Genomic DNA, 7528 nt, shown 5'->3' on the forward strand with positions numbered 1-7528 from the left:
CCCTCACCTGAGTGCGGGCCGCACAGGGCTACTTGCTGGCCCCTGGGCCCCAAGCTGCTCCAGTCTAGTTGCCAAACCAGTGGAAAAATAAACGGAGCCTAGACTGCCACCGCCGAGCCGTGTCCTGGGGACCCAGCGTGCACCCCTCAGCCGCCAGGTAGGAGTGCACATCCGCCCTCGAGCTCAGTACTCCTTCCGGGGCAGGCCACACACAGGAACCGCTGCTGACACAGAAACTGGAGGACGGTGCTAACTGGTGCCGCGCAGGGGCGTCGCCTGCAGGCACCCACAGTCTTAAGGGTGGGTGGAGAGGGGCTTGCCACCTGAGTGCCCGGGGGGGGTGTCAGAGAGAGGCCCTCACTCAGCCCTGGGGCGTGAGGCCGGGAGCACAGCGGCCTTCTCTGTTGCTGGCGCCCGGCGGGCTTCCCTGATAGCTGAGAGTGACTCCCTGGGGTGGGGGCCAGTGGCTTCGTTCATGAGAACAAAGGCAAGTCACTGAGTCCGGAGGGGCGGAGAGCAGGAGAATGGGAGGGGGGCGGGCGTGGCGGAGGGTTCAGGACTGAGGGTCAGCTGGGCCCTCAGGCTGGGGCACAGCCAAGGATGGCACAGGAACGTGCAGGCCTCGGCTGCCCTCACCCCTCGCGCCCCGCGGCCCACGCACAGCCGTGCCGACTGCCTGCACCCCGCCTCCCAGGCCCTCAGACTCCCGGACACTCAAGCCTCAGGACTCACTGGTGCCCAGTGTGCCGCCTAGCACCCCGCGTGTGCCTCCAGCCCACCAGCCCCAGTCACGGCCACTCGTTCCTCCACTCCGCCTCTCTCAGTCTTTCTTTCATGGAAGTGGTCCCACCCTCATCACTCTTGCTCCCCTCATCTTCCAAATCCAGTCATCGAGGAGGTATTCACTGCATCTCCATGGGCTGAACCACCTCCCTGCCCTCTCCCTACACCCGCATTCCGTTGGCAGTACTCCATGACACTCTTCCACCGAGTGCCAACCTCCTCTCTGGGTACCGGCGCCCACTGGACTGACCTCCAGCATATATCAAGGACCCCTTGCTCCCTTCTCACTGTGGCTGCCAAGGCTCCAGGATATGCCCTCGGCCACTCTGGCCTCCCTAGCCTCCACGCTGTGACCATGCCCTTTAACCCGGATGTCATCCCCCAGCACCCTCCCACTCAGATCTCATATTGCCCCAGGGAGGCCTGGCCAGCTTCCTCAGCCAGTTCCTACGCGGTGCTGGCCTTCGAGCCTGCAGCTGTGTGGCCATGCCAACCCATGCACCTTCCTCCCCAGGGGCCCAAAGGGATGCCACCCCCAGGGCTGGGCACGCAGAAGGCAGGAGAGGCCGGGCGATGCAGTCTTAGGGAGCTGAGCCAGCCAGCCAGGGGCACGGGCTCCTCCACCCTGGCCTGCAGGCTCCTCAGGACGCAATGCCCTGTCTCCTGTGTGGTGTCCAGTCCAGCGGACCGTCCGCCACCGTCTGGGCCTGGAGCCGCTGCCTCGCTGTGCGCGCAGGCAGCACAGACCCGCACCTCACTCACCTGCCTGCATGGCCACCCAGCCGCCATGCCCAGGCACAGTCACAGGGCTGTCCTAACGCCTTCGTGAGCCCTGGCTCCCGCCTCCTACTCCTGCTCAGAACCTTCTCTCCTCTTCCTCAGCTGCTGCCCACACAGGCCTGGTCCTTGGTGCCCACAGGACCCAGTGGTAGCCTCTCCCCAGCCTCCTCACTGCACGACACCCAGCCCCCTCACTGCACGACACCCAGCCCACCCTCTCCTGGAAGTGGGGCTCGGTTGAAAGAAAGACCACTTGTTCTGACCCTTGGAGGGCATCTCTGCTGCCTAAATGAGGGTGGGCAAGTTTTCCCTACGGCTGTTGGTCCCACGGGCAGAGTGTCCTGGTCAGGCATCAGGCAGGCCCCCCAGGACCCCTTCCTAGGCAGCTGACCCCCACCCCATCCTTTTCTTTCTCCCTCTGTGACCCACACCGAGACCCATCAGACTCGACTGCAAGAGGCAGGCTCTCAAGTCATACTGGCTTCAGCCGGATCCTAGAGCTGGCCCCTCACAAGCCCCTGTGCAGCTCCCCGCCCTGATGCCCATTTACTCCTGCTTTCAGAGACTGTCCATCCCCAGGCCATGGTGTCCACTGCAGCACAGCATCTCTAGTGAGCCAAAGAGGCCCTCAGAGGACATGTCCACATCCTCATCCCCAAACTGACTCATTGGAAAAGACCCTGATGCTGGGAAAAATTGAGGGCAGGAGGAGAAGGGGACGACAGAGGATGAGATGGTTGGATGGCATCACTGACTCAATAGACATGAGTTTGAGCAAGTTCCAGGAGATAATGATGGACAGGGAAGCCTGGCGAGCTGTGGTCCATGGGGTTGCAGAGTTGGACATGACTGAGTGAGTGAACAACAAATCCCCAGACTCGTGAGTGTGACCTTATTGGGAAAAGAATCTTCACAGCTGTGATGAAGGATCTCAGTGGAGGTCATCCTGGGTTACCCAGGTGGCCCTAAATCCAATGGCAAGTGTCCTTAGAAGTGACAGAAGAGAGCAATGGCACGGAGGGGGCCAGTAGAGGATGGAGGCAGAGACTGGGGTGACGCAGCCACAAGCCCAGGCATGCCTGGAAGGGGCAGGAAGGACCCTCCCCTAAGCCTTTAGGGGAGAGGTTGCAGGCCTGGGGACTTCCCGCCTCCAGGACTGGGGTTGGGGGGATGAACTCCTGTTGTTTAAGCTGCGCTTAAACCTAAGAGCTTGAACAACTTAAGTCCCATGCTGACCACAAGAAGAAAGCTGGACAGACAGATTTTTGTGAACCCATCAAAGAACCAAGGTCACAAAACAAATGGCCATCCCCACATCTGGAAAGAGATGGGGGCCTTTCGGAGATGCAGAGCATAAGCATTCCCTTATCGGAGGTAGAAGTCCCACGTGCTGCTAGGATGATGAAACTAGACATTTTGATGAACTGCTGGAAACCAAACAGCCTGTTCCTCCTTTGCAAGCTTACACGTGGAAGATGCTCTCCTTGAGTTTTCTTTTAGCTTGTTCTATTGCCGCCGCCCCAGGAGATGGACAGGCTTCAGTGCAAAGAAGGCTCCTTTCTCAGTGGTCCCAGCAAGGGTCCCGGAGATGGACCTCATGGCCTAGCTCAGTCCTCATGCCCACCCTCCCTTAATTCCTATGGCCCAGAAGTCCAGTTCCCGTGCAGCAAGGGTGGGTAACCATGCAGGACCCAGTGGGCAGAATCCACCCCGGCCCCCTCCCACGCCCTGTTTGTCTTCTCTCTCAAGTGCCTGCCCTGCCGGCCTCAGGCCCCAGCCCAGACCAGGGGCAGCAGTGCCTCCTAGACCGCCCAGGCCTCCATCACTGCCAAAGTCAGGTCCCTAAAAAGTGCCCCTGTCGTTTGATCTGCGTCCATGGTAGAACACTCACTCCATCCTCAGCCCACAGCGTGGCGCTTAGACCAGACAGTCCATCCTCAGGGGATGCAAAGCCAAGGACCACACTGCTGGCCACTGCGCCGATGGTCTTCTCCACTGACCAGTGCCGGGACCCTGACCACCGCCCCCGACCTGCCCACAGAGACAGCCTGTCCTCTGGACCTCTCCCCGCTCCCTCACAGACTGGCCCCCACCTGGCTGGTCCAGCAGGGTCTTCTCCTCGACCTCCGTCCTTCACCCCCCGGGGACCCTGCCTCCCGGCAAGGGCCCGTGGACCCCGCAGAGCAGACACCAGGGACTAGAGACCTCTCCGCACAGCAGCCTCACGGAGGAGAGGCATCCAGCCTCTCTCCTCCCCCAAGGGACCCCCCAAGGGCGATGGGAAGGGAGTGGGCAGAGGGGACGCTGACCCTTTCGTGGGCACTGGGACCAGGATGCAGGGGGCGTGTGTGAGAGAGGCCGCAGGGTGGGCAAAGCAGGGGGACTTGGCCAGGCGGGGCCCTGAGCCCTTCCTGCAGGTCTGTGTCGCAGCAGAGATGTTTGTTGAACGAATGGGTGAACGAGTGACTGAGGGGTTTTGAGCTGCAAGAGAGGAAGAGAAGATGGCTCCATCTTTTCAAGGTACGGAGGTGCTGCCCTGCTCCAGATTCCAAGCGGGGATTAAGGGCCTTCCTGCTGCAGCCAGGACCATTGTTCCCAGCCCCTTCTAGAATCATCTGGAAGTTAATCCTTTACAAAACAAATATTTCAGACATCTCAGCACGGCCCTCCAAGGGGGAGCCTCAGCAGATGGCCGGAGGCCTGGCTGCGCTCCCACACCCCCAGATGCAGGAGCGCCCCACGGCCTTGGAGCAGCGTCCACGGGGGACGCGGGCCCGGGCCAGGAAAACGTCAGAGCCGCCAGCCACCTGCCTGGCCCCCGCCCTGGGCCCTGTCCATTTGCCTTGGCAGCTCCCGCCAAGGACAGGACATTCCTGAAGACTGAGGCTACACGTAGGGGCCGGGGGCTGGGAGGCCAGGCGGGCCCGCAGCCGCCTCGAGGCCCAGCTTCCCCTCTGTCCTCCCTGCCCCTGGGGCTGACACGGGAGTGGGGTTTCTTGCCCTGTCTCCCTTCCCACATCCACGCCAGGGCCTGCCGGCTCTGGTCCTCGCCCATCTGAGCTCCTTCTCTGCCCCAAGCGTGTGACACTCAGGCCCAGATTCGGGGAGGCCTCGGACCTGCCCCGGTGGCCCCCTTCAGGCTCTTGTCTCCTGCCCTTCTCACAGCTAGGGTTGGGGGGGCCTGTGCTTGGCACTTTAATGCCCCATTTAAGTCTTTTCTTCTGCACGGACTGTGAGCCCCCTGAGAACAGACTCAGGGAAGGAGGCTCCCTGCCCACCATGAGCAGAGGGGCCAGGCTGGGAGCCCTGGAGTGGCGGGCGGGGTATGGTCATGGTCCAAGATGAAGGTGGGGTCCCGGCCCGCCTGCAAAGACCAGGTGGCTGCCTCGCGGGGATGGTGGGAGGTCTGGCCAGGGAGCAGAGGGCTGGGGCGTGCAGGCAGAAGGGGCCCCAGTCCCATGCAAGGTGAGCGCCCCGCAGGGAGAAGGACAGGATGTGTGGGCGGCAGGGGCGGTGCGCCTCCGTCCCGGGTCTGCAGAGGGACCCTCTGCCTCTCTTCCTCTGCCCCAGCGAGATGGGGAGCGTCTCCAGCATCACTGGGTGTGTGGAGCCACAAGGCTGCGGGGACCTGGGCCCCACAGACTCCTGGAGCAGAGCCCCCACCTGACAGGGACCAGCCCGCCTCGGGAGCAGGACCTGCTGCTCCTGGGAGAGCACGGGGGTGGTGGATTGAGGTGGCAGAGGAGACGGTAGGGGGCATGCATGGAGGCCGCCCGTCTCCGTGGCTCTGCTGGTTTGGGCACAGTAAGCCCTCCTGGGACCTGGGCTCAGACCCTCTGCCCCACGGCACAGAGAGTTAGGGCAGCCAGTGGTGGGGTGGGGGGTAGAGGGGGTCGGTGAGGAGACGAGGGTCCCGGGGAGGAGGGGCTGTCAGCCGGTGGAGACCCCCGTTTCTGTTAGGAGCATCCCGGGCTGTCCTCTGCCTCACCCCTCAGGCCACATATTTCCAGAAAGAAATCATTCCCAGCCCTGAGGCGCTCCACGGAGGCGGGTTTTTCCATCTGGGCTCTGCTGATGAGCTGATGAGCTCTTGTGGAGGAAAGGTCCTCGTGAGTTGCTTCCTTTGTCCAAGCCCACACGGGGCCCCTTGGGGGTGCCTGGGGGCTGCTGAGGGGAGAGGCCGGCTGGGCGCACACCGGGCCCGCCCCCGTACCCAGGCCGGCCCCCCATCTGCTGGCCGGGACCCCAGGGCTCGTGTAAGAGGGTCTGAGTCCCGGGGCGGCCCCTCCACCTCCACCCAGGGCCCCTGGCACTCAGCAGGCTCCCACAGCACCTCCAGTCCCCTGCTGGGCCCACCCTCCACCCACTCTGCCATCCCCACGCCCCCGGCTTCTCCTGTTCCTGGGCCTTGAGGCTCAGCAGGCTCCCCTCTCCTCCCCGCGGCCACGCACCTGGCCCTGGCTTGGTTCCCAGGGCTTGGAGCCCCCTCCCAGGCCCAGCTCCCAGACCCCCAGCCCTCCTCTCCTCCCAGCTTCCAGGCTCCTCTCCTCCCCAAGCTGCACAGACACGGCACCCTCTCGCCTTCCCGGGCCCCAGCAGTGGCCTCACCATCTTCTCTGGCAACAGGTCTTGTGGTGGGGACTGTCATGGGCTGACCTGTGTCCCCCACCAAATTCCCATGTTGGAGTCCTGACCTCCAGGATCTCGGACTGAGGCTGAGTTTGGAGACGGAGTTCTTGACAGAGGGAATCCATTCAAGGGAGGTCACTAAGGTAGGCTAATTCCACAGGATGGGGGTCCTCACGAGAAGAGGAGGTCAGGATACACACACACCCGCCAAGGCATGACCCTGAGAGGTGGCGGCCGTCTGCACACCCAGGAGAGAGGCTTCAGGAGGACCAGCCCGGCCCATACCTGGGGCTGGGGTTCCAGCTTCCAGGGCTGGGAGGAAACAGAAGTCTGCAGGTTGCGTGGGTCTGTAGGACTTTGTAGGGACAGCCATGCAGACCTGCCCAGCGACCTTCCTGCCCTGTCTCGGGTCCCCCGCCGTGTCTTGGCTGCCCTGCTGGTTGGCAAGTGGGAAAGTCCCCCTCTGCAGACCTGCCACAGATGCGCCCACCCTCAGAGGACTTGGTGAGCCTGCTTTGGGGTGACCAAGCACACCCTCGGCCCCCAGAACCCCTCTGTGCTCTAGCGCCCTGGTGGACCCCCGCCACAGTGCCCACCAGTCTTTTCTCCAGTCTCACCCTGCCCCGGCACTGACGCCTCCAGCCCCTCCTCTGGGCACCTGGTGATGGTGTTTCCGGGTCTGGACAGGGGCCTCTGCAGGGTCCGCCCCCCTGGTGTTCAGATGAGGACCCCGAGTCCCAGGGCCGGTGAGGGAGCAGAGCCTGCCCAGGCATGTGGGATGCTCCCCCGGCCTCACTGAGGTCCACGCCCAAGCCCTATCCCGAGCCCCTAGGCCCCAGGAGGACGTGTCCAGGGCGCGCACCCTGAGCACTGCCCATGCAGAGCCAGCCCAGCTGGCTCTCGAGGAGGCAGAGCTCAGGATCCTTATCTTGTCCCCTGGGCAGGAGGGCCGGCGCCTCCTCAGAGTGGATGGGAGTGCACAGTGGCCGCCTGTCACGTGTGCGGTAGAGGGCATGCATGTCCCTTCTCGAAGAAGCCTCGCAATGTATGGCCTGGGGGCTGCTTCCGTCACGTGTCTTCACGGTCCCCAAAGGCCCCGCCTTCCAGCCGGGCACCCTCCTCTGGCGGACTGCTCCCAGAATTCACTCCCGCAGCAGGGCCTTTGGGGGTCTTCAAAGTCTTCCCACCGCTGCCCCACGCACCCCCAGCAGCCACCCAGGCATGGGTGGAGGCTGCCCACCCCTTCTCTGAGCAATCACGCCAGGGCCTCCTGCTAGCTTGGAGTTGCTGGGCCGGAGGACCGGCCTTCAGGGGAGCCCTGGTCCAGGGGGCCTCC

This window comes from Bubalus kerabau, chromosome 5 (genome assembly GCF_029407905.1).
Source record: "Bubalus kerabau isolate K-KA32 ecotype Philippines breed swamp buffalo chromosome 5, PCC_UOA_SB_1v2, whole genome shotgun sequence".
Lineage (NCBI taxonomy): Eukaryota > Metazoa > Chordata > Mammalia > Artiodactyla > Bovidae > Bubalus > Bubalus kerabau.